At 41.1% G+C, this 27,140-nt stretch overlaps 1 protein-coding gene and 1 long non-coding RNA gene across 4 annotated transcripts in view; one reads left to right on the top strand and one right to left on the bottom strand.

The window, feature by feature from the left end:
• The window catches only part of NGF (nerve growth factor), a 58,141-nt gene extending 44,698 nt beyond the window's left edge, over positions 1-13,443 (bottom strand). For 2 of the 3 annotated variants that reach the window (XM_083746062.1, XM_083746061.1), the window contains exon 1: positions 12,983-13,443. The gene's annotated coding sequence lies outside the window, so the exon portion shown is untranslated. Of the gene's footprint in view, positions 1-12,460; positions 12,605-12,982 lie in introns of those variants that run through there. The other variant, XM_083746059.1, reaches the window with a different exon arrangement.
• Positions 1-21,391, top strand: part of LOC310847881 — a 256,151-nt gene extending 234,760 nt beyond the window's left edge. Inside the window, exon 4 of the long non-coding RNA XR_014566062.1 lies at positions 21,265-21,391. This is a non-coding gene — a long non-coding RNA (uncharacterized lncRNA). The remainder of the gene's footprint in view (positions 1-21,264) is intronic.
• The last annotated feature ends 5,749 nt before the right edge of the window (positions 21,392-27,140 follow it).

Raw genomic sequence — 27,140 nt, 5'->3', positions numbered from 1 at the left:
TCCATTACAAATAGGAGGTACAGTACAGCAGTCAATTCCAATCAGAACTACAACAAGAGCAGAGAACCAAAGTGCACCATGCTATTTCGCAGTCCCACTGAGCTGGCTACTAGTTGAAGAAAAAACAGCTGTACACAACCAAACTGCATTAATATGTCTAGTTTTGCCCTAAGATAACTTGCATTGATGGAATGCCATTAATTCAATGGGACTGCAACAGCATAAATAGGGGCTGAGAATCACCATCTCTGTAATTTATATCACTGTAAGAAGATCATGCTGCATGACTTTCTCTGCACAAAAGTTACTTAATTACATCGCTGAAAGAGTGTCAAGGCAAGAGGTACATTATAGGAAAGATACTGAAAGTTAGAAGATTTGCTTGGGTTAGGACTTTGGTAAACCACGAATTCCCAAATGTTAAATTAGGACTGCAAGAATGACAGGGATGAATATGGGAGGCAATATATACAAGTAGAACAAAAATCAAAGGGGAGATAAGCTTTCCAGATGGAACAGACAGCGGGGTTCCTCTCAAATAGATAACATTATCTTGATTTGTCTCCTTGCTAAAACATTTTACTGGTGTAATGTATATTCTGCCTAAATGTGAACAATTAGAGATTCAACTAGCGATATACTTTGGCAATGCTGCCAAGCAGTTATACATGTTACTTAACATTTTAATTGTCTAAAGTCACATTTTTGCCTTACGGTACTGAGACCACACATATGGAAATAATTTGGCTAGTAGTTACCAAACCCTCTGGTTCACAGGCAGTCCTGATGCAAGGCATTCTGCCCCACTGACCTGAATAGAGAGTGATCCTGACTTTTTATATTTATTAAAATGGGTTTGTCATTCACAGTATCATATTTCAAGGCAGATTTATTTTAAATGGATTCAATTACTATGGACTAGTGTACTAAAATAAACTGTCTGAGCCAACCATGACCTAATTTACACTTTTATAATTTGCTTAAAGTCTATAATCTATAAGACATGCAACTTGAAATTTCTCGGCTTGGATTTTGCTTGTCCGATATTTACCAAATCTAGCTGAAGGAGAAGTTTCCCAAGTAACTGAAAAATATTTTCTGTCCTGTACTCATATGTGAAACTTTTTAAAATCGTTTCTGACAAGTTGTAACTTTAGTTCCCAAATATGTGCTGCATTATCTCTTGTTTTGAAGTAGGAGCCTCTGACTCCTAGAAGATATTCTTCCACACATGCTGGCCAGCCTTCCTCTTCTAAAGCTACACCTTTTTATCACTATGTCCAATCTTGAAAACTTGCACATGGTATTGCGAAGCTCAAGACTTTGCAACTGGGATTACAATAGCTTTTAATAAGTTAACTGTCTATTGATATGAAAACCCTATTACAAGTAGGTTCAACCAGAAATACAGTGATATTGAGTAGGATTGGGGAACCTACAGTGCAAATTGAATGTGAATGTTTTTTTAAAAAAACTTTCTATGACTGCATTCATGCACAGTGGGAATGTTTACATCATGGGCCCAGGGGCCAGGGCTAGCCCAATCGCCTTCTAAATCCGGCCCATGGACAGTCTGGGAATCAGCATGTTTTTACATGAGTAGAATGTGTGCTTTTATTTAAAATGCATCTCTGGGTTATTTGTGGGGCATAGGAATTTGTTCATTTCCCCCCTTCAAAATATAGTCTGGCCCCCCACAAGGTCTGAGGGACAGTGGACCGGCCCCCCTGCTGAAAAAGTTTGCTGACCCCTGGTTTACATCTTGCCTACGTCAATGGAATCTAAGCAGCCCAATGTGCACAGAATTACAGTCTATGTTCTATTTTTTCTTCCATGGTTGAATACTATGTGTTTGTTGTCTTTGTTTTGTTTGTTTTCTGCATCAGGTAATAATGGGAAAGGACCAGTTTTCACATTCTGCTTTCTTCTGCTTTTCTCAGCATTTGACTCCTTGAAAATTACCAGTACAGAGGTACCTTGGGTTACAAGTGCTTCGGGTTACAAACTCCACTAACCCGGAAGTAGTACCTCGGGTTGAGAACTTTGCCCCAGGATGAGAATGGAAATTGCATGGCGGCGGTGTAGCGGCAGCGGGAGGCCCCATTAGCAAAAGCATGCCTCAGGTTAAGAACAGTTTTGGGTTAAGAATGGACCTCTATAAAGAATTAAGTTCGTAACCCGGGGTACCACTGTAAATGTTTTTTTTTTTAGTTTTACTTTATATTTATTTGGATTTGGTCTGGGGTTTTTTGAAAGTAAAATAACAGAAACTGAGTTTGGCACTTCTGGACCCAAGCAGAAAATGAATAAGGTATCAAACCAAGCTACATTAGCCTTGGTATGAAAATAAGCTTTTGATGGAAAGGAACTGGAATGGGACTCCATCCACTTTAAAGTCCTCAAATGCACATCCTTCAATGACAAATGGTAACCTTACTTTAGAGTCCAAGTATGCCATCCTGCTCTGAAGTAATGGTGCACATAAACCAGCACAGGGGACCCAGTGTTGATGCAGGAAAACAATCTGAGACCCAATGTAGATACAGTTACCCAAAGCACTCATGCAAAGCCCCATTAAATATGCAATAAAAGTGGCTTTTAGAGGGTGAGGCAGAATGGAGAGGACTGTGGAGAAGAAGAGCCCTGCATGACATTCAGAGTTGTCAGTGCCATTCCTAGGATGGTGGAGGCATGGGTTTACAAAACCTTTTGTAATAAAGCAGGGGTGGGGAATCTGGGGCCCTATATGTTGCTGGACTTCAACTCCCATCATCCATGACTATTGCCCAAGGTGGCTGGAGTTGATGGGAAAGAAAGTCCCAAAAACATGTGGAGAGTCACATATCCCTCACCCCTTTAAAAAAGCAGGGTTAAGAGGGAAGCTTCAAGATTCTGCTGCTCTGTTAAAAAACAGACTTGCACTTAAGTTACGGTACAGTAGTACACATGTTATAGCTTATTCCATAACAGTAGATAATTGAGAATGCCTTCATCATTGGGGGAGGGGTGTGGAATTTATCCATACGTCTCACAGGGAACGTAATTGCAGATTTTCAGAACTTTATATTAACTGCAGTACCTGGAATTTTGAAAATATTTGACTTTTATTTCTACATCTCCTTCATTGGAGGTTTTTAAGCAGAGGCTGGCTGGCCATCTGTCATGGATGCTTTAGCTGGGATTCCTGCATTGCAGGGGGTTGGACTAGATGACCCTTGGGGTCCCTTCCAACTCTACAATTCTATCATTATCTGTCTCTGATCACCTGAGTGATTATATGGCTGATAGAGCCTACAGTATTTGGGGGGGGGGTGACAGATGCCCCTAATTTGATGCCTAAATCTAAATGGAATTCTCTTGAATGTCTGTTTACTTGAGTGGCAATGTACAAGCATACTGCCATTGTTAGTCCACTTTCCTGCTTTGAAACATGCAACTTTCTTCCAAGGCCACATTCATTTGCACACACTCTTGGGTGAAGGGGAGAAGAGAAGCAGGGCTGTGCTGTATAGGAAACAAGCCACACTATAAAAATGAGTGGAGTTGACATCTATTTAAAAAATGCCCCTTGAGACCCATGATTTCACAGTCTTTAGAAAAACTGTTAAATTAATGAGAGCCATAAAAACAAAACTCCAAGCCTTAATACTGTTTAGAATACAAAAAAAAAGGTCTTAGGTGGCAAGAAAAGCAGAGGTACAGTTCACGTAACATGAAACTGGCAAAGCAATAATCCATCTCTCGTTGGAATACGAATTCCACTAATTTCCTCTGTGTGGTTCAAAGCTGTCAAATGGAGCCTAATCTTTTATTAGTTTCCCAAACAGTCACCACCCCACAGAGGAGCTAAATAAGCCTTAAGCATAGCTGCTTTGAAACTGGAACTTGCATAGCTATTCAAAAATAAAATAAATGACCCACTGCCAGGCTAAAAATTTTACAGTCATGTTTATTGCAGCTCAGTGTTAGAGGCAAGACCTGTGATTATATTTTTGACAACAGTTGTCACATTTAACCAAGACGGAGGAAAATCCCCCAAAGCACAGCCAAATAAATCACCATACCTGCTATTGGGTGAATTCCTGTAACTATGCCTGAACCTGCTCAGCTGAAAATCAGTGCAGTCTCTGCTGCTTAAATATGCATCTTTCAACAAAACAATATAGCAGAGGGGAATTTGCTGATAGCTTAATACTACTGGTTTCAATGTGATATACATCCACAAGCTCCTACTACTGACACAATCTGGGCATATTTATATTAAAGCAAGGAAACTACTACGAGCAAGAAGGGTTCCTTCAGAAAATGGGAGTCTCTTATACAAATCAGAACAAAAAGAGACACAAAGAGGCACGTGCGCGCACACAAACACAAAACAGAAGTGGATGAAGAGGGGTGGGAAACGAAATAAAGAATTTGAGGCTCTTGTCACTAAGAAAATTAAGAACAGGGATTTAAAAAAAAATCTTTAAAAATCCAGCTGGGAGGAAGTCAGACGACAAGTGAACTAAAGATGTGCTAAATAAGTATGAAGAGATTGCAGACTAGTTGAATAAATTCTATGTGTATAACTACATTGAAGCTGTAGGACAAAAACCCAGGAAGTCTGAGAAACAGTGTGGTGTGAAAGTTGGACTGGGACCTGGAAGAGGGGGAGAACCTTGTACACCACCATGAGCTCATTGGAAAAAGGGTCTGGATTTGGCAACCCCACATTTTAAGTGGCCTAAACCTATTAAGAAAACTAAAAAACAACAACCAACACCTGAGATCCAACTTATGCCACCCATATGAGAAATCCAGGCATCCCACTGTGGGCTTCTTAGCTCAGCCCTGACTCCAAGCAACTTGTTGCTTGCTTTTAGAGCTCCATAGCAGCAGGGCTTGTCTTCTTCTCCATCAGTGGTGAACCACAGCTACAGTACAGCCTGCTATTGTTGTGGAGGAAAATGAGAGGAAGTAGGAGAATGGATCTGTTAAAGTAACAGGCACTACATATGAAGTAGCACCTAGTAAACCATGCTGGTATGGATACCTACTCATCACACCCCAATAATGTGCTGTCTTGTCTGTCAAGCCAGTGTGTTTAGGTCTCTTTCATATTTACTACCCATGAGTCAGGTCTTAAGCCAAAAATAACTAAATTCAGTGAAAAAAAATTTGGGGAGGCACAATGGGTAATTTAAAGTAACTGTACACATACATTTTAGATTAAATTACATGTATGTGGTTAATATGGGTTTCCTGAGCACATCTCTCTTCTCTGCCCCCTTCTGGTACTAAACACACATACCAAGCATGCATCATACATACCAAGCAAACACACATTCCAAGCGTGTTAGGTTTTCAGATACAATTCTTCAATTGTAGGGGTAGCAAAGCTGTATAGCTGAACACAGGGGTAATAAAGACCCCAACAGTAGTTTGTTGGATGTCTGTTGCTTCATTAACATAATAACAACACTGTTTTCCATGCTGAGAAGCAATTATAACAGGAATCTCTCACATTTCCTCATAGTAGTAAAAGTGCCTTTACAATGCAAACCGTGGCATGTGTGTTAAAACATACCACCATACACGCAATGCTTTGGCCTGCTTTACACCTGCAACGTTTGTTTAAAAAGAAAAACAATAGGTGTTGAAACAGGAGGAACATCCTCTCTTTTACCCCATTCCCTTCTCCTGAGTATAACTTAAATAGACATGGCCAATAATTTGCCACAGTATGATAATTTGGCTTCCAACACATTAGCCATTCGGTACCTCAAGCAAATTCCTGTGAATCTGAGCATTTTTTATAAGCAGGTTTATGCTCATAGATTTGCTTTAAATTCCCTCTTATTAAATTACGTGATCTTTCAATAGGGCATTGTTAATGAAAGCACGACATGTAAAAGGAGAGCTATTTTGGATCTTCATTATATATCTTTTTAAAGAGCCCATCAGGATGCTTTTGAAGGTTCATGCTCAAGAGTTTCCAGCAGTAGAAACTTCTCTAAAGCTTTATTGCAAATTACTTGGGCTTCAAGTTTAGGACCAACATAGGTTTGCTACACAAAATGACTGTTATCATTTAGTGCTACAGAAAGTGGTTTATGATTGCCCATGATTCTGCCTGTCATTAGCTAGAATACATTCTTCCCTCTGCACCCATTTAACCCAATCCCTCTCATCTTCCTTACCACTGCTCAAGGTAGATTCATCAGAGTAACTTGGAAAGTATAATCATATGTTGTTACTGTTCCCAGTAATGGAAAATTGGATTTTGATATGGCTACTTGCCAATAGACCTTCTTTTCTTTAAAGCCTGTAATACCATAAACGCAGAACCCTTGGAAAGAGAAGAAAAAGATGTTTCCTGGGAAGCAAATATTTCTCTCCTCTTCAAGATTCCAAAGTGTTCCTTAGAGTGAACACTGACACACAAGCTGATACGCAATGCTGAAAAAAGGTCAGTTCGAACACAGATTCTGCCTGAATTTTAGAAACCCTGCTACTAAGACCTCTCCCAATTTATCGAAATGCCACCCACAGTATTCTGCGTGTCACACCGGAGCTGACTTGATCTAGTAGGTTTTGTTTGTTAGGTAGGCTCACCATTTAACACACGAGATGAGAGGAAACACAGGTTATTTTCCCTTTGCAAGTATTAGATCAAATGCTTGATAAAGTTAGGGGTGCCTGACTTTTAACCTGCTCCTGTGTCCTTAACAGCAAATGCAGAAGCAGTAGTTGAACTGGTAAAGCTTTTTCTCTCCTGTTTGATATCTGCATGTCAACTTGTTGTCAAAGGCACAAGAAGGAGTAAAAAGGGGACAGTTTTGCATATAGTTCTTAAGAGTCTTTCTGGCTGGACCTACTGGAAGATTTACAAGGGAAAAAATTAAGTTTTCCATTGGCTTGCTACATTTGACCACGAGGCTCCCCTGCCCCAGTATGAATTGCAATTACTAGGATCCAAGAATTCACATATGTCAGATTAATTTAAAGAGTGAAATAATCTATTGTACTTCCATTTTTGTTCTGCTGTTTTTTTATGTGCTTAAACTGTTTTCCAATAATTTGATATTAATAACAAATTATAAAATCAATAGTATTCAGTTTCAAATATTTAGATACGCTATGCAGGACAGTTTAAATGTTTAAAATTCCTGTGAGCCAGCATCATTCTTTACCTAACAGGTAGAAATACCTGCCTGAAAAGGGTACAGGAACTGACTCTGCACTTCATTACCTAATCTACTGTAAGTCTCATATACCATGATTAAGCCAACCCAGATCTGTGGGAAGGGTTACAAACATAAAGGGTTCTCCTCTAAAACAACATTATTACTAGATCAGAACTAGGATTACAAATTGAATCCCAAGCACAAGCACTTAGATCACTGCATTAGAGTGACAGATGTATTTCATCTTCCTTAGTTATGGAGGTTCTAGGCAGTCATAATCATCTCAGTTATGGATATTTGCAGAGAAATGCATGAAGTCTTAATAATGAAATGCTTATTCTCATAATAAACAAAAGCGGAGTGCTTAAAATAGGGCTGGCTCACCCTTTTCAGCCCAAGGAACAAAGACACACAGAGGAAGAGACATACAGTGGTACCTCGGGTTACACACACTTCAGGTTACATACGCTTCAGGTTACAGACTCCGCTAACCCAGAAATAGTACCTCGCGTTAAGAACTTTGCTTCAGGATGAGAACAGAAATTGTGCAGCGGCGGCACGGCGTCAGCAGGAGGCCCCATTAGCTAAAGTGGTGCTTCAGGTTAAGAACAGTTTCAGGTTAAGAACAGACCTCTGGAACGAATTAAGTACATAACCAGAGGTACCACTGTATACACAATACCCTCCCCATTCCTTTGCTGATGTGTGGAGGGAATTTTCTCCCCATCATGATGCTGGGTTGGGCACTGGAGGGCAGAGAGAAACCTTTCCACCAAGCCCAACGCTATGATGGAAGGAAGATTGCTTTTTACAGATCCATCTCAAAAAGGGCTATTATATTACTACTGTGCTGCTGGGCTGGACAGAGATGAAACACCCAGGGCTTCAATGGAGAAGAAAATCCCATCTACTCAGAAAATCCCAACTCTCATTCTTCTGCTGGCCTTATGCTTGGTAAAACAGGCAACAGCAATGGTGCTGAACAAGTAGTTGGTGCTCTGGTAACAGAAAGAAACCCTCTGATTTGCTCCACTCTTTCCCTGGGACAGCTTAGGAACCATCAGAACATTCATTTCTGTTTCTGTGCATTTGAACCCCTGTCTCTAATAATAATAATAATAATAATAATAATAATAATAATAATAATTAATACTCTGTCCATCTGGCTGGGTTTCCCCAGCCACTCTGGGTGGCTTCCAACAGAATATTAAAAACATGAATAAAAAGCTGAATAAACAACTACTGGGTCACTGCCACCAGAGCCATACGTGTTATGTTATGGATGTTTGTATGTGACGCCAATAAAAGTTTTGATGATGATGAAGCAAAGGGAATATCGCCATTGTAAAAGATGCCTCTCCAATTTGGTGCAGGAGGAAGTATTGCTGGTTCTTCTTGAAGTTATCTTAATTCCTGCATTGCACAGGGTTGGACCAGATGACTCTTGAGATACCTTCCAACTATACAATTCTATTATTCTATCCCCCCACCTGAGGTGTATGAATGCACTTTAGAAGATACCACAGAAGAGTGAACAAATCTGGACTAGGGCTGTTAACTCTAGATAGAGTTGTGATGGTTCAATATTCTGCTGGCAGTGGTTGCAGGAAATACGTCCTTCCAGCTTCATCTTACATAATAACTGTCCCTTTCTCTTTCTCTTTCTCTTTCTCTTTGATAAACCAGACCTGGTCTCAGTCATTCACCTTCAGATCAGACCACTTTAATGTTCACTATGTGGGGCTGCACTTGAAGACAATCTGGAAGTTTCAGATTTCAGCAACCAGAAGCTTGGACAGGAGCCAGTCAATCAGTTCATATTACACAGATCTTGTACCAGCTTAACTGATCTTGTTTCCAGGCTTAATGCAAGAAGCTGGTTTTGACCTCTGAAACCCCAAATGGCCTGGGGCCAGTATTTCCCAATAATCCCTACAATCTCCCCTACATGTCTGAGACATTTAGTTCAGCAGCCAAGAACTGGCACCCTCTCCCATGAGAGGTTTGTACCACACTGTTAAATGGGGGGGGGGGTGAAGAATGCATAATTTCAGCAGTCTTTTTGCAGATTATCATTCTATTCTGCTATACTGGGGCAGATGGGGCTCGTCAACCTGGGAAGGTAGCTTACCTAGGAGAACAAAAATTCTGAACCTAAGCCTCTGCTGCCTTGTGGGGTATATTTAAGAGAAGGAAAGGCTAAAAAATGAACTCTACACAAACTTGGAGTGCAGTCTCTAAGATAGGGCCTCATACACCTCCTACCAGCAACTCCTGCAGCCAAGCCCAGGACCTCCATGCACACTGCTGAGGCCTGAAGAGGTCACTTCAGGGCTACTAATGCACACTCCATTGTCTCTCAAGACGGACAGATGCCAACAACAAACTGCTACTGCCTTTTTCCTTTTTTTAGGCCGCAGTCTTATTCACTCTGACCTGGAAACTCAATGGGAATTAATTTTGAACTGACTTATACAGGATAGCATGTTTTAGAGATTGCCATGGGATTTACTGACATTTGTGTTGTTATTTTGCTTTCCCCCATTGTCTCAAAGGGGCTGCATTTTGATCTCTTTGCTGATTCCAACTGGAAGACACAATTATAGCAAATGGGAACTCACTGAATTATCATTATTGCATCTATTAGTCTACTTAAAATGTATCCAACTGACTTAACAAGATAAAGCAGATAAAATCTTTCCTTAGGTACTTTTACATTCATTTACACCTTTCTACATTTTTATCATCTACTTCTAGTTTAACACTTCAGTATTGGGGAATCTGCCATTTGAACAAACTCTCTGAGTGCTTTCAATATTTAAAACAGCAGCATTTGGCTATTTTCTGTTATCCAGAAGCTGATTTTCCAAGCACAGTAGCTATTATCAAGTCCAGATCTCAAGATTCTGAGCCAACATTGAATTATTGCCTTGGTAGACAAAAACTAATTTTGATGTATAGATGTGTGTGTGTATTGCAGTTGTTTTGTATAAAGACCTCTGCATTCTCATGTTCATTACTACAAAGTTTTTGCTATCATTTACAGTCTTATGGGTGGTCTACTATTTCCACTAATGTTAATGCTAGAAGACCAAAGCAGGGTTAAATTAGGCAAGCACCATTAACTCCAAGACAGCTGCATGTGTACGCACGAGTAAGTTCTCTCTCATCTACCTGTAACTCAACTGTATATCTATCTCTTTTGTCTTCTGGTAATCATACAAAGGCCAAGAGAAAAAGAAAAAGAAAAGCAGAGAATCTCCCCCCCTGCTTCTATAGGTGAATTAATTCCAGACCATGGATTGCTTAATGTTTAACCAATAACAAAGTAAACTATTTCCATCTGAAATGCCAGATATTCATGTGGAACAGTCTTCCCCCTGAAATTTTGTTATATTATTAAAACTACTCCTTCACCTCAAAAACAGACAGGGTTTCTGGCAAGCAACGTAAACCAAAAAAATGGAATCTATATGTGTAATCTAGCTCACAAAACAGTACAAAACTGAAGAACACATGTGGAGAGGTGGTAGAATAAGGATTTTTTAAACAACTTTATCCTATGTATGCTTACTTAGAAGCAAACTCCATTAATGTCATTACAACTGTGTAACTGAACTTCATGGTTTTATTAGCCAACCTACTTTAATGCATGTTATTAAATCAATCAGGAACAATTCATGTTTATCAGATGGCTGAATTCAGCACATATTTTTTAGATGGGAATTGCCAGCAGAGGTCACCATTGCTTTAAATGGCCATGATAAACAGTGACATTTTCAAAAACTGTAATGGATGGTCTGGGAGAGCTCCATCAGCCTGGCCTGGACTGACATTATGTGACAGAACTGAATTTTGTACTACTGTATTTCCATGCATGTTACACTTTATGGTGTTTAAGCAAAAATGAAACAGTTTCATTTTCAACAGCTGAACACAACCACAATACAAGCAGAATTAAATTGTTTAGTACAAATAATAAATACACCTCTTCTTTAAACTGATGCTTAGAAAACAAACTACAGCGATCTGTACGTGTGTCTTGAAACAAACTTTCCCCCCTTTGAAATACATGCAAGTGACACAGAATTTTAATGTGTACATAAGCAAAACAAATCTGCATCAACAAGTGGGATCTATCTCACCAACACAACTTCAGACTTCATAATATACTAGCTGAATTTATCTTTGTATGTTGCACTGTAAAGGATAAGCACTTTCCATTCAGAAACAAGTTAGTTTTCTTGAATTGAAACTTTGACACTTTGAAGCAAGTTGAACAGACACAATTTCACAACTCTTTAGCTTTCTGCCCATTTTTAAAATGAGAAAACAGAGAACAACTAAAAGAAGAAGAGCAAGGTTGCTTCTGAGCAAAGTTGTGCTTACCTAATACTAGGAGAAAGTAATGAGCAACAGAAACTTCATGACTTCCTCTCCTAGCATCTTGTGAAACAGATTTTGTCCCTTAAGGGTGAGTTCTCTGCATTTCTCAAGTTGCTGAATTATCATTATCCCAATTCCACATACTCCTTTGAAAGTGACTGTATCACTGAACAATGTCTCCAGATGTTTCAAAGATTGTTAAGCAATGATTCAGATACTTGATGTTAAGGTCCTGATCATCTTTGGCTCAATATATGACTCATCTAACCCATTTGGCCGTTGGTCCTTATTATCTTTTTTTGTCCTGTAGGCGAATGCCTGACTCCCCCCCCCCCCAATAATACAATTTCATGGATCATAATGACGTTTCTCATTTTATAGCAGTACAGTGCCATGGAATTATTTAATGATGGAATGTTGATCAAACAATGAGAGCATCACTGGAACCACGTAAGATAAAGTAAAGCTAACATGAGGTGTTCTAGACAGAATCTCTTCCTACAACTTAACAACAAAGTTCTGATGCATATTTTCAGTTAAGCTAAGGTACAAGGCTACGTTATGCTGTACAAGAGAAAACCCACACCTAGCTTATACAAAGGATTTACAGTAATACACTTCGATGCTCACAAATTTTCAAGCTTGTGACAGTTTGGGAGGGGGGGGGACCAGCCGGACGAGCACACTATTCATATATCCATTTATTTCCTGCAGGTTTCTCACCGGACAAGGCAATGCTCAAAAGTTAAAGGGTGGAAGAAACAGATCCACAAACTGTCCCAAGGAGCTACAAAAACAAAACAACCCCCTCCCGTTCATCTGCTCGCCTCTTTCCCTTCTGCCTGGCATTCGCTTTCAGGGGTGGGGGGAAAAAGCTTAATCACAAACCATAAATCAATGAGCACCGTCAGTTTCCATCCTGTCCCAGCAGGGAGTTTGTAGCTGGAGGGGAACTCAGCCCTGTACGTGTCTGGGGGCTTTAAAAAGTGTAAAAACAGCGCGAGAGAACCACAGCCTTGGACCTGATTTACACCAGAATGCCATAGGCATTTTTTCCCTCCCTGTGCGACCATACGCGGAACTAGGCGAAAACGGGCTACTCACGCCGTTTATGGATTTATTGATTTGATGAGGGACCCCTGCGCCCTCTAAGCCACGACTTTCGGACGGGGCTGCTGCTCCCCAGAGAAAGACGCGCCACTAATCTTCGCTCATCCCAGAGGCTGCTGGGCTTTCTTGGTCCAACCCCACGAGGGACCTTCCTCCCAAGGTGCCATTTCCAGTGACAACCCCGGGACCGCAGCTTGCGGGCTTGGGAGTTGGCCCGCGTCCCCTGCGGCCGGCCCCTCCCCGCCAGGGCAGCCCAGCAGCAACTTCTCCTCACGCGCCTGCTGCGTCCATTGGCCCAAGGCGGGCTGGCGACTCACCTCAGCGCTGCGACCGCGGGCAGGTGGAGAGAGGCCCCCCTAGGAGCTGCTGCTGCCGCCGCTGCTGCTGCTGCCGCCGCTATAGGCGCCGTCGCGCAGGCTCACGCACGGGATCCTCGAGCGCCTCGCTCCGTGGCCACTTTCCCAACGCACGCGAGCCATTCACTTCGCGCGCGCGCCGCAGCCTCATCCACGGCGCTCTCGCTCAACTCCGACCGAGCCGCCGCTGCTGTTGCGGCAACTGACTCACGAGAGACAGGCTCGCCTGGGTCCTAGCGCCATAAAAAAAAAAAGGCGCGGGAGCTGCACAGACTCGCCGCGCTTAGCCCAGAGACGCTGGGCGGGAAAGTCCCCTGAGGGGGCGCGGAGCGACTCCCGGGAAAGACGTCGCTCGCCCAGGCCGCCCGCGAGCTTTTTCCCGCCCTCGCGCTCGTCCGCCTTTGCTGGGCTCTCGAGAGGGACTCGCCGGCACGTGCGCGGCTCCTGTCTCCTGCGGGAGATGAATGGAAATGCAGGCGAGCGCCTCCGGAGGCCTGCTCGACTTCTGATTGGAGGAGGGCGGGCGGAGCGCCCCGCGAGGAACCTCCCACTCCGCGCAAAGGAAGGCGAACGTTCCAAGCCCCCTTGAGTCATCTGTTTGGGGGCGATTATCCAGTTTCGCCCCGGAATTATCTGGAATAATTAAATTTGGCAGTTTTTTTTGTTTTTTTTTTAGTTCTTCCTGGAGGTCCACTATAAAATACCTGCTCCGTAAGCAAGAAATCATCCCAGTTCCTGTCGAATTGAACTTTGAAAGAGCAGTAAAGTAGATTCATAAAAAGCAAGGTTTGGATTCATGAAGAATGCAGAGTAAACCCGATTCACAGGTAGATGAAAAGAAAACAAACCCCGCTGCAGATTAGCTGAGTGTAAACTCCGGATTCTTGGTTCACGAATGATGAATCCTCTCCCACTCAAAGAAGATGCAACAGACCACCAAACTGCAAGCAGAAAGGTGTCAACTTTTGGAATGAAGGAATTCCATTTTGAGCCACCAACATCAGCCAATAGCCATAAGAATATAAGAACAGGATCAGGCCAATACCCATCTAATCGGGCATCCTGTCCTCACAGTGGCCAATCAAATCCTAATAGGAAGCCTGCAAGCCAGAGCTGACTCTCCCCCATTGTGATTTCCAGCAACTGGTATTCTGAAGCAGGCTGCCCCCAACATTGGAGACAGAGCATAGCCATCAAGGCAAATACCTTCTCCTCCATGAACTTGCCCGTTCTTCTTTTAAAGCCATCCAAGTTGCTGGCTATCCCTGCCTCCTGGGTGGGTGAGATCCATAGTCTGGCAATACACTGTGTGAAGAATTGCTTTCTTTTGTGTGCCCTGGATCTTCCAACATTCAGCTTCTACAAGTTCTAGTGTTAGGAGAGAGCAAGAGAAAAACTTGCCTCTGTCTGCTTTCTCCTACCATACATCATTTTCTACACTCCTTTCACGTCGCTGCTCACATTTTCTCTACATTAAAAGGCCAACCAAGGTTTTAACCTCTCCTCACAGGGGAGCTGCTCAATCCCCTGGATCATTTTGGTTGCCTTTTCCCCCCTGAATGTACAACATCCTTTTTTAAGGTGAAGCAACCATAACTGAACATAATAACAAGTTTGCTAAAATAAAATTGGGAATCTTATATTAAAAAGTGAATACATAGCCAATTAACTGTTTACAAATTGCTAACTGCACTTTAACTAGCCACATGCAAACTGCAAATTCTGAACAGGATGCTGGGTTAAATGGACCTTTGATTTGATCTGGCAAGGTTCTTCTTCTGTATATGTACAACTTTCAAAATGTTGAGTAAGAAATTCAATCCCATGCTTTTGCACCAGCATAAGCAGAGCTCATGCCACAATAAACCAATTCGTTCCCAAGGTGTCGCCTCATACTTGGTGCTCCCAAATAACATGCATGTTTGCATAATAGCAAATTGCATAATTTATCGATAACAAAGCAATAAATCATTCCTTCAGACTCTGAATATAAATACGCAGTTTAGACACATTATACAACTCATATTTGTTTCATCTCTTTGCTGGCAACAAAGATGGATAAGGTCTCTGAAAGGGATGTAAGCATAGCTGTCAACTTTTTCCTTTTCTTGCGAGGAATCCTATTAGGAATAAGGGAATTTCCCTTTTAAAAAGGGAAACGTTGACAGCTATGGATGTAAGCCTGAAACTAACAACATACCTTGTGCAGAGATGGCTGCCTGCTTCATACTTCCATAGAACATAATGGCTATCCCAGCATAGCTGCAGTATTTGCCACTTCCATGTGGCCAGGGATGCATGTGGCTGTGGTGATGTCTTCATTTGTCTTCTTGAATGATTTTATTGTAAGCACCATTCCAGCGCATTTGGCTCCCAGTATGACAAAACACTGCTGCTAGTCTGAAACACATGGGAAGTCAAATTCAGGTGGTATGAGAGTTGCATGGAACCTGAAGTGCATGGCTGTACCAATCATGCTGCAGACTATGTAATAGAAACATTGAACTGGCTCTTTTTTATCAAGACACAGCTCAAAAATACTCAATTTTACAATATCCTTCGATGGCAACCTTACTGAAAATAAAAGAATAATGTGCTGTGGGAACTGTCTATGATTTTAATAACGATAAATGATAACAGGCAACACCTAAGCTAACCATGAGAAAGTCCTGTTCAGAAACACAACATACAGTACCTATAACATAGGCCCTCTTACTTGAGAATATACTGGCCTCAGGTTCTGATGCCAAGTTCAGATGTGTAAAATCATGCAACATACATTCCATCCAGCAGAGGGAAGTGTGGTGAGATGAGTATCATATCTTTTAACTCTAGGAAGACTGAAGATTGATGGGGGGAAAGTTTGGTGTGATGAAAATGTATCAGAATCCTTGGAAATTAGAGGTGTAGTATGCAAACTCTAGCAATCCTCTACAGTTATGGTTTGGGTAAGCAGGTAGGCAGCAGTTGTGGGGCAGTGAGTTTTATTTTAAACTCCTGCACCTGGAATGCTTGTGTACTATATGTGTCATGACTAGAAAGCGCCACCTAGTTCTGCTTTTTATATTCTAATTTTAAACACACATGCAAACCGATTAAATGGTCAAAATTCCAAACTTGGCTTACATTTTGACTGTATTTTTTCTTATTCTATTTACTGTCAATTCACTGGTACGGTGCAAATTTCAGCACATGCATTTCAGTTTCTTTGGAAAAGAGCAAAGCACCTGCCTAACCGCAGTGCTGAAATCAATGGGACTGAAATGTTATATAGAAAGAAATTATTTTGGAAATATGCTTTATGACACACTGGGATCCATTCTAGACCCTGTTATGCTGAACACACTGTGAAGCAGTAATTCTGATTGCTTTGTCTTTCTGATTATTGTGTTTTAATTGCCTTATTGTTCTTACTGTGAAACAAACAGTGCACGCAATCCACCTGCCTTTTCACAGAATAATAATAATAATAATAATAATAATAATAATAATTTATTTATTCCCCAGCCACTCTGGCCGGCTTCCAACAAAACAGTAAAATACAATAACCTATTAAACATTAAAAGCTTCCCTAAACAGGGCTGCATTTAGATGTCTTCTAAAAGGTTGGTAGTTATTTTTCTCTTTGTCATCTGGTGGGAGGGCGTTCCACAGGGCGACGAACCACTTGGGAGATGTTTTATATCTTTCACCTCCCATTTTTCCTTCTTGCTCCCAGACCAGGAGGTGTCTGGAATTGTGGAGGGGAGAGTAGTACTCTTAGCAAGGTGCAGCAGAGCAAGACAGGGACCCAATCTGCACTTTCCTTTCATCTTTTCTTAGTGTGGACTTAGTGCAGTTGAATTGGATAGGCAATGTGAATAGGCCAGGTCCTGTGGCTAGGCAAAAAACTCAACCAACTCAACAGAGTTCAAATTAAAACAACAAATCAATTATCCAACATTCATAACTACAGCTTGACATTTATTACCATTCACTAGAGTTAATAGGAACTCCACCATGCAGGACTGATAAGTGGACTAGCAGAGAAATGTAAGAAGGAAGTTTGTTTTAAAAGCCTGATCACTGATTCTTCAAGCACACCCAGCAAGTTCTTCACTTTACATTGATTTCCTCTAATATTATGTTGATTTCCTCTTTGCCTAATTTTGATTTTAGATGGTTTAAATTCTGATTAGGAAAGTAATTATTTGATGCTTGTGTTTGCTCTTGTTAACTTGACAAATCATCCAAGCCTATATTATGCACATTCTGAGAGGTTCTTTATTCAGCTGCATAAATAGAACTGAATATTAAATGTAAATAACTACATTATTTTATTTTATGTGTTGTAGCCCCTGTGTTTTTACTATTTTTGATTACTACTGTTACAGTGTCCAACTACTGTTGCCATTCTGCTGTGAGTTCACACAATATATCCAATGTTCAACCTACAAGCATGCCTTTTATACTGGGCACCAACTTCTGAGAAGTCTTTACCTCAGGGTCTCTCTGGGGACTGAAAGGAGGGATATAAATATTTCAATATGTAGGTATGCCACTCTTTACTATATCAGCACTGGTCCGCCATTACACTGAAAACCAAGTTTACATTCACAAGCAAAGCCAGGCCTTCCCACACTTCTCCTGTTGTTGTTGCTGCTGCTGTGGCTGGAGGGGGGAGGATGACTTTCTTCCCTTTGTCCCCCCCACTGCTTTGACTGAGAGAAGGAAGCCTGGGGGATGAGTGAGCTGTGAGGGAAAGGGGTTTGGGGGGGATCAGTAAAGGGAGGGGGAGGGAGTTTGGCCAGTTGCAAAGAGAGGGCAGTTGGCAACAGAGTTGAGAGTTTGGCAGGGGTTGATTAGCCCTATGTTAAGTAACATTCAGTGCCCCATCATTTCCTATTTTAGTAGATACCAAATTCAAACATTCATCACATTTAAGAAAAGCAAAAACAAAACTTGCAACAGTGATTTATTTCATTATTAAATTTATATCCCACTTGAATGGGATGGCAGAAAATACACATTGATCACAGGATTGTTAAGGCTGTTGCACACATTGCGAAGCAGAAAACCCAAGTTTGCCACCGTGAGTATACTTGAGACAGAGCTCAAGTCAGAGCTGGCTCTCCGATGTCAGAGTCTGCAGATAATGTGTGTTTCCTTTCCAAACATGTGTTTGCCTCTTCTGCATTCTACATTTTAAGATGGACACTTCTCAAATGTAACGAATTAAATGACCCTACGATAGCATACCTCAGTGATCTAAGCAATTCAGCTTTAGGTATCTACTAGCTTGTAAATGAATGAGAGGAATGGAGTATTTGCCTCTTTTGCCAGCTTTGTGCAGCTGAGCAAGGCTGTACTCAATACTGCTGCTAAGTAGAGAAATGCTAATATAATCTTCTGATTAACATCTTGTATCAATTTGCTCATGGGTGCAATGTACAAAACATACTCCCCAATACTGAAATACTACTGAGACTTAACTTTAATCTACCCTGATAATTTACAGCATTGCATCTGCTCGAATAAAAGGGCTGTGTTACATTGACAGTGCAAACCTGTGCATGTCTACTTAGGAGTAAGCAGTGCTTTTTCTCTGACAGTTGTTATTAGTACAAAGTACTGTCACTTTTTGTTGTTGTTGCCCATTGCAGCCATTTGGTGCTGGTACCCATGGCACACACACACACACACACACACACACACGAAAGCATGGGAGTAAGTACTGGGAGTTCAATGAGATGTTTTCCAAGGTAAGTGTATATAGAACTGCAGCCTGATTCTCTAAGTTTTGTTTGTCATGCATTTAATTTGTTTCCATTTTTTGTTCCATGGTTAAGACAGATAACTGAACAGCTGAGTGAAAAACAGGCTCTAAACTAGTCTATATAAATTTGCTCTAGTGAGCATGTGTATGGTGAAACACACCAAAAGGAAAGTAAATTTAAAATGTACTTAAAAGAAGTGACAAATGGTGAAAAGTTGCAAATATTCATTTAAAAGACTGTTGATAAATGAAACAATTGCAACAAGACTACTATAGGAAAATGTATTATTAAGGCATTCTAAAACAATATAAGAAAAGTCACTTCACATTTTAAAAGAAGAGGTACACAGGGGCTTTCTGGAATGGCGAGTCAAAGGCTCATATGTACCAGACTTGCTATGGTGAGGTTTCCAGTGGAAGACTCCTGAGTGAATATAATTTATGAAGATTGGGACAATTTTTTTTAAAAAAAAAAGAATGGAAAAGGAAAAGCTCTCCTCCACAACAAAACAAAACAGAACAGTTTTAGTTCCTTGTGTTTCCCTAATATAAAACCCTTTCATTTCTTATATTTTGCCACACTATGATTGATTATTTTTGGTAACACCTCTGAATAAATTTACTCCCTATTAAAATTAAGCTTTCTTTAATTTATGGCTTGCACCAAGATTCTGTGCCTTCGTTGTTCTCCTTTTCATTGCAACTCAGTTTCCCTTATCAAATGTAAGCCATAATTTCCTAAACCTGGAAGAACTTTGAAATCACCTGTTTTCTAGCTAAGATCATACATCACTTTCGCAAATAATTATCTCATCCACGAATCCCTTTGGTGAACTGTCAACCATCCAAGCACTCATCTTCAAAGGACTCATCACTGTGTTTATCTCAAAATTTGTATGGTGGGGAAAAATGATCTGTGTATTCAGGGATGATTAGCTGCTATCTTTTCAGCTCCCCCAGTCTTGGCATACAATCATCATGACTTCCAAAAGCAAACTATGGTTCATACAATCTGTGGATCTGCTCCTTCTGTGCAGCCCTCCACACCAAGAACCCAGAAAATAAGTCAAAAGAGGACCTAGTTAACAGTGAGTATTAACTTTCACATCGCAGATAAATGGGTCATAGAGTCCACCTAATTAGATTGCTATATAATGCCGTCTCCTGTTTCTGCCATATGAATCTACACTGTAATCAGTATGTGCATGTTGAACTGGGGCACAATCAGAAAATCGATTCCCCACTTGATTTCCTCTATAATAGATTGTAATCCAGACAAGGCCATGGTGGGAATACCCAAAGGTCATTGTAGGAATACCCAGTATGGATGAACCAGACACCTCGATTTGGACTGTAATGAAGTGTAGAGTACAGATGTACCAGTTGTTATTGCCCATAGGATAATATATCTCCCATTTTGTTGTTTAGTCGTGTCCGACTCTTCGTGACCCCATGGACCAGAGAACGCCAGGCACCTCTGTCCTCCACTGCCTCCCGCAGTTTGGTCAAAAACTCCCATAAAGGACTTCAATTGAATCAATGTTATAACGGGTGTCATTTGTATTTATGGGGATCATAAAGAAAAGTGACAAATATTAATAATAGTCAAGATGAATTGTGTCAGGGGTGGGCTTGGCTGCTCTTAATTGGAATGTCTCGAAATAATTAGCAGGCAAAGTATCCACTGACCCGGAGGTAAGGTAATTGTACTTCCGAAATATACAAAAGGCCTGGAGCCCTATAGGTCCTTGTCAGCAACAATAGTTTATCACTCAGCTGCTGGCTATTAGCAAGTTGTTGCCAGCTCAGAGTAGAGTACATAATCTATTTAAAACATGAGCCCTGCTGTGAAACTGGAAACAAAGCAGCGTGATGCTTGCAAGGAGAGACAGATGACCCTGTGATTTCACTGTTTGATTATATTTCAAAGTGGCTGTTACATCCCGGGGGCATCAAGGTGTTTAAATACAGGGCATGTAACCATCTGAAGATAGGATCATCTGAGCTAAAAATTGAGCATTTTAAAACTTCCTGTCCATGATTTAGACCGCTATTCATCTCCTGTCCCATAACCTATTTTCTCACTTCAGGCGATTATTTGAAAGCAAAATAGCTACAGTGACCAATTTAACAAGGCAGAATTGGTGATAAGACATTTGCCGGCTAATTAACACCAAATACTCTTTTGAAATGTTAAAAAAACCAACCCTTCCTTATTTTGAGGCTGGCCACCTTAAGGACAGTTCTCTACCTGTTTGGAAGCTGCGGCTGGATGGTTACATGGGAGCCGGTTGAAGCTAAATCCTTCGAAGACAGAGGTCCTCTGGCTGGGACAGGATGATATGGGATTGAGGGGGCAACTCCCATCTCTTGTGGGGGTGCAATTAGTGCCAGCATCGTCTGTTAAGAGTTTGGGTGTAATCTTTCCATGGAGGCGCAGATTACAGCTATAACAAAGGCGGCATTATTTCATCTCCGCCAAGCTAAGCAGTTGGCTCCTTATCTCTCTCGCCCTGACCTAGCCACTGTGATCCACACGACGGTCACCTCCAGACTGGATTATTGTAACTCGCTCTACGTGGGGCTGCCCTTGAGACTGACCCAGAAACTCCAGCGGCTGCAGAATGCTGCAGTGAGACTCCTTACAGGGTCTTCGCTGCGAGACCACATTCACCTGGTGCTATACCAGCTGCACTGGCTCCCGGTGGAGTACAGGATCAGGTTTAAGGTGCTGGTTTTAACCTTTAAAGCCCTATACGGCCTAGGACCCTCATACCTACGGGACCGCCTCTCCTGGTATGCCCCACAGAGAAACTTACGGTCTTCAAATAAAAACATCTTGAAGGTCCCAGGCCACAGAGAAGTTAGGCTGGCCTCAACTAGAGTCAGGGCTTTTTCGGCTGTGGCTCCGACCTGGTGGAGCACTCTGTCACAAGAGACTAGGGCCCTGCGGGACTTGACATCTTTCCACAGGGCCTGCAAGACAGAGCTGTTCCACCAGGCCTTTAGCCAGGGCACAGCCTGACTCCCTCCCTTGGCAATCTTCGCGGAGGTCTGGCTCAATGGTGGCCAGTGGCTTGAATTTAATTAATTTTATAATGAATGATTTTAGAGTGTTGTTTGTGCTGTACTTATGTACTGTTTTATTGTTGTTAGCCGCCCTGAGCCCGGCTTTGGCTGGGGAGGGCGGGATATAAATAAATTATTATTATTATTATTATTATTATTATTATTATTATTACCTGATTTTAAGGTGGCCATACCTGATCAAAGGGATGTCGAAGGGCAGCTCCAGCAGAAAACATCTGCATTACAGTTTATCATGCAACTCCATTCTGTTACCTGTGCCTTGAATAGAGATTACAGCTTTTAAAAAACATACTTTACCAATGTGAGGATCTTTGTGCTATTACCAGTGTTGCCTTGTTGATTGGTCACTGTAGTTATTTTGCTTTCAGGTCATAATCATTATCCTTTTTGCATTTTGTTTCCCTCTGAACTCACTTCTCTGCAGTGCTCTGCCCATTTTCCAGTTCAGGAATATACTTCATGCATCTGATGAAATGGACTATGGTTCATGAAAGCTTATATGCTATAATAAATGTGCTAGTCACAAGACTTTGTTGTTTTTGCTACAACAGACTAACGCAGCTACCCTTCTGGAAATTGTACCAAGAGTTTAGTTCATCTGATTAGCATTCCATTATGCAAGCCTCTGGCAGGCTAATCATGACAGCTGTTGTTCGGCTGTTTATTCTCAGTGCACAGCAATTTCATTATCAACTTGTTATTTTAATTAAAGTAGGAAATCCACAAGAAGGAGGAGTGAGGACTATTCTTCCAAGCCAGGGAGGTGGGCTCAGCTCAGAGATTAAATTCATAGGAAAGTAGGTTCACCTTTCCTGCTACAGAACATTAAAGATGCTAAATAATTTTCTTTATGACAACTCTTAGTGAGTTTGTTATCACAATGTTACAAGTGGGACCTGCAACAAAGTGTTGCAACATATCATCACCCCTAACAGGAAGTTCAAGGTTCAGGATTCCAGACAGCCAGTCAGCCTTGTCTTCTTCCAGATATCCCCAATCATTGGCCATGCTAGGTTGATGAGACCTGGAATTCAACAAACCTATGGAAGGCAATGGGATTACCCTCCCTGCTAGAATGATACAGGAACACGGCATTACATTTCCACTCCCTCCATCTTCTGTTTTTCTTTTCCTACTACACTCAACGTGCAGTGTCTAGTGAGTTTGTTCAGTCTCACTTTGGCTGCCTCTGGCATGTTCCCTCCCACAAAAAAACCCTCTAGCTTTCTTTCTAAATGTGTTTTTCCTACTTTTGCGAACATTGAGGTTTTGCTCTGCGGTCCCACTTTGGCTTCAACCCTGTCAGCCCTCATCACTTGAGCTTGGTACAAGAGGGAGCAATTGAATGTGCCTGATTCCCACAGGTCAACAATAGTTATGTGGATATATGAAATGCAACCATGGGGAGGCTGCCCCCAATATCAAGCTGTACATCTAGAGCAGTTCCAACACATTTGGGCAATTATATGATTTCAGAGAACCTCTGTGTAAGCTTTGTGCAGGCAAATCAGAATGAAAGTTCAATAGGTCACCTGAAGGAGTTTTTGTATTATTAGTTCAAAGATGCTCTATTGGTTAACGTATGGTCATTACTGTATGTTCAGCAACTTGTTCCACACTTTCATAATTATGTTACTATCTATGTTCAAAAGAGCATTGCTGATATCTGATATCTAAAACACTACCCATATTCCATCATTAGTAATTTATAGTTCCCGGCTGATTTCGCAGCTAGACTCTGCCACAGTGAGCCCAATGATTTAACACCATCAGGAAACAACAACTAAAAGAACCCAGTGCCAAACATAAATTGACTTTTATACTTAATCCAAGATCTCAAACAGCTTCTGATTACTGTATTTATAGGAATAGATAGATATATGTTTGGCGTAAGCAACACATATTTATTTAAAACTTAGAAGTTCAGGCGAGAAGAATAGTTGTGGCCAATGAAATCTAGGCTTTTCTTTAATATGACAGTGGAAGACTATGTTTCAGATCAGACTTAATGCTGGCTAGCAGAGATTTAGTGGTTGTGAAAATTTAAGGCAATTCAACTCTAGCTTCCAATCCAATCCAACCCAACCCAATCTCATGCAACACTCTCCAATCACAGTACTTAGTAAATGGGATGGTGGTGGGTGGTAAAAAACTAAAACTAGCTCCTCACCTCCATTGCCTTTTACTCTTTTGTAAGTTCTCTGAACATTAGAAAGCATTTCATGAGTTGAGTGACATGTTTTTCAGCTTGTCTTTTGTTTAACCTTCAGTTTTGTTTAACCTAACAACCTCTCTCTCTCTCTCTCTCTCTCTCTCTCACACCCACACCCACACCTGTTTGTTTCCCATCATTTCACAACCAATTCCAATCCCAACCTCATTCTCAGTCCCATCTTCATTCCCAGTTCCATCCTAATTCATTTGTTCAGCTTGTATTTTGGAATAAGCTTTCATGGAGAGTCCATGAAAGCTTATGTCATAACAAAAATGGGACCCTTTAAGTCACCACAGCATAGGACTTGTGTGTTGTTGTTTCTGTTTTTGCAACAGACTAAAATGGCTGCTCTTCTAGAAGTTGTCAGTTGTAGTGTACTCATATGAACACAGTAAGCTGCCTTACCCTGAGTCAAACCATTTGTCCCTCTTGCGCAGTATTGTCTGCCCTGTCTTTCCATTACTATGCATAATACTGGAGGCGTCAAGAGTGTGTTTGATAGAGGAGCAAATTGGCAGAAACAGGCTGTGGTAAACATTCCATGTACACTGTGCCATACCTACTAGGTGGTCGTAAGGCAGACATTTAAAGAACAATACAAATAAAAGCCTAGGTTAACTGCACGTAGCTGTAGTAATCTTTCCAAAATGTTCTCTGCATGCTCTGGACAAATACAAACCAATTTGGTTTAGTGGGGAGCAGGGTTTACTCCAGGACATGTTTTGCAGGGCTTGCAAATCATTGGGCACTGCTGTGTAATACAGATCATGCCTTTTTATGGGGACATTCATATTCCAAAGAAAACAAATTCCTTTGAAACACATTGTCTTAGTTAAAGGTTTTAACGTGCTTTGAGATTTCTAGAAGGCACAACTTTACATAATACAGCCATGTCATAGGAAGCCAGCAGTAATGAATTCTCTATGCATCTGTGATCTGTATGGATAACTAGGCATGGCACTATATTTCTAAGGTTAATCAAGGTAGATTGAATTAAAAGATTATTTGATTCATAAAAGATGGAGCTATACATGTCTGCTGTGGTTTGCTTACTAGAACATACTGTGAGTTCTTTCAAGCACGGCTGCCTTGGCTGGTTTATGAAAGCACTGAGTGGACACAATTTTATAAATAATGTTCATAACCAGGGAAATAAATTCAAACGTCTGAATAATGCCTTTTCAACGTATATCTCATTGTACCTTCTTACAAAAATCTGGGGCTGTCTGAGGCTTCCTTTGTACATTTAAAACAAAAAAAATTCCTTCCGGTAGCACCTTAAAGACCAACTAAGTTAGTTCTTGGTATGAGCTTACGTGTGCATGCACACTTCTTCAGATACACTGAAACAGAAGTTTCCAGACCCTTCTATATAGTGAGAAGGTGGGGAGGGGTATTACTCAGAAGGGTGGTGGGATTGGGTGATTGGCAGATAGCTGTGATGAGCCTGTTGACAACATCATGGAGCCCTTTCCACAGAGTCTTGTGTGGTATCACAATCCTAGTAAGCTTGGCCCAGCTTGTGACTGGACAATGGAAACTCCCTCAATATTTTAAATATGGCTTGCTAATGTAAACAGCAGAACCACTGCAAACCAATAAATAAAAATTTAATTTTAACAACAAGGAACATTGATTTGGGCTCTCCATTAGATTCGTTCTGCTAACCTCTCATTCATTTAAAACCTTCATTCATTTAGACCCTTTGATTTGTCTTTTGCCTTACCAGGCTAGGTGACAACCTTGAAGCCCCCCTCCCCCGACTAGAACTGCAAAGTTCATTTCACGTCCTAGAGGTGGACAGGGAAAACTTCCTCACATTCCTCTCCTCCATGTGTGTGGCTGGCTTTGGCTAAACTCCATTGAAAATAGAGGAGTGGTTCAGAAGGTGAAGAAAAGATGGCTGTTCCAGTCAGGTTGCTATTGAATTTAGGAGCAGTGGGAAAGAAAAGGTCATGGAACATAAGCATGACCTTAGAAGGAGCAGTACCATAATTAATATTATTATTATTGCTTTATTACTCTGGGGCAGCTTAAGGAATGCGCTGTCAAGCCCACAGCAAGGATGGAGGTAGAAGCAAACACAGATCAGGATACTGAACTTAAAAAGAATCTTGTAAGTGATAACCTGCTCTTATTGCTAAAGGAGCTTACTTGCCTTTCAGACTTTTTCTATGTTGTTCTTTCAGGCTGCAGAAATTAAGTAGCAGAGAAAAGTATACACTGAGAACAACATTACTTCCTATAGAGGAGAGTGAAGACTGTCAAGGGGATAGTACATTGTTGGGAAGGCTGACACATCCAAGTTCTGATTGAAGATAAATAAGTCTATGAAGGGGAAGCAGGAACCTTGACGCTGTCCAACAACGACTAGCACCTGAACAGCAGACTGATGAGGCATAGAGGTTACCTGGCCATGCTATTCCCCACTATGGTGAGATGTATTGTATTTCTATTTAAATTGTTGCAATTATTTTTAAATGTGCATCTATAGATAAATGATCATGTGCAAATTTTATGCAACTTCCCCCCTTTTTGATGATGCATAAGTGACCACCGTCAATCATCAGAAGGCATAGAATGGGTGGTATGCAACTAAGATTTACTCAAGAGTAGACACATTGCAATGAATAGACTTCACTTAGTCATGAAGTCATAGTTGGAAGTGACTCAAAGGGCCATCTACAACCCCCTGCAATGCAGGAATCATTCCTGACAGAATGGTCATCCAACCTCTGCTTAATAACCTCCAATTAATGACAGCCCACCATCTTCTGCAGTAGTCCATTACACTGTGGAACTGCTCTTACCACCAGAAAGTTCTTCCTACTGTTTTGTCGGAATCTCTTTTCTTATAATTTGAATCCATTGGTTCAGGTCCTACCCTTTGGAGCAGCAGAAAACAAGCTTGCTCCATCTTCCATTTTTATTCATTTCAATCAGTCTACTCTGAGTAACTGTCGCTGCAGGCAAATGAATTCTGAGACACCATCTTTTTTTACCACAAATCCAGATACAGTTTTGTTTTTTAAATGCTTTTCAATGTTTTCAGTTCTTCT

The sequence above is a fragment of the Podarcis gaigeae genome, assembly GCF_964106915.1.
Source record: "Podarcis gaigeae genome assembly, chromosome: 6".
Classification (NCBI taxonomy): domain Eukaryota; kingdom Metazoa; phylum Chordata; class Lepidosauria; order Squamata; family Lacertidae; genus Podarcis; species Podarcis gaigeae.
The sequence above is the reverse complement of the archived record's forward strand: the minus strand, read 5'-3'. Positions and strand labels throughout refer to the sequence as shown.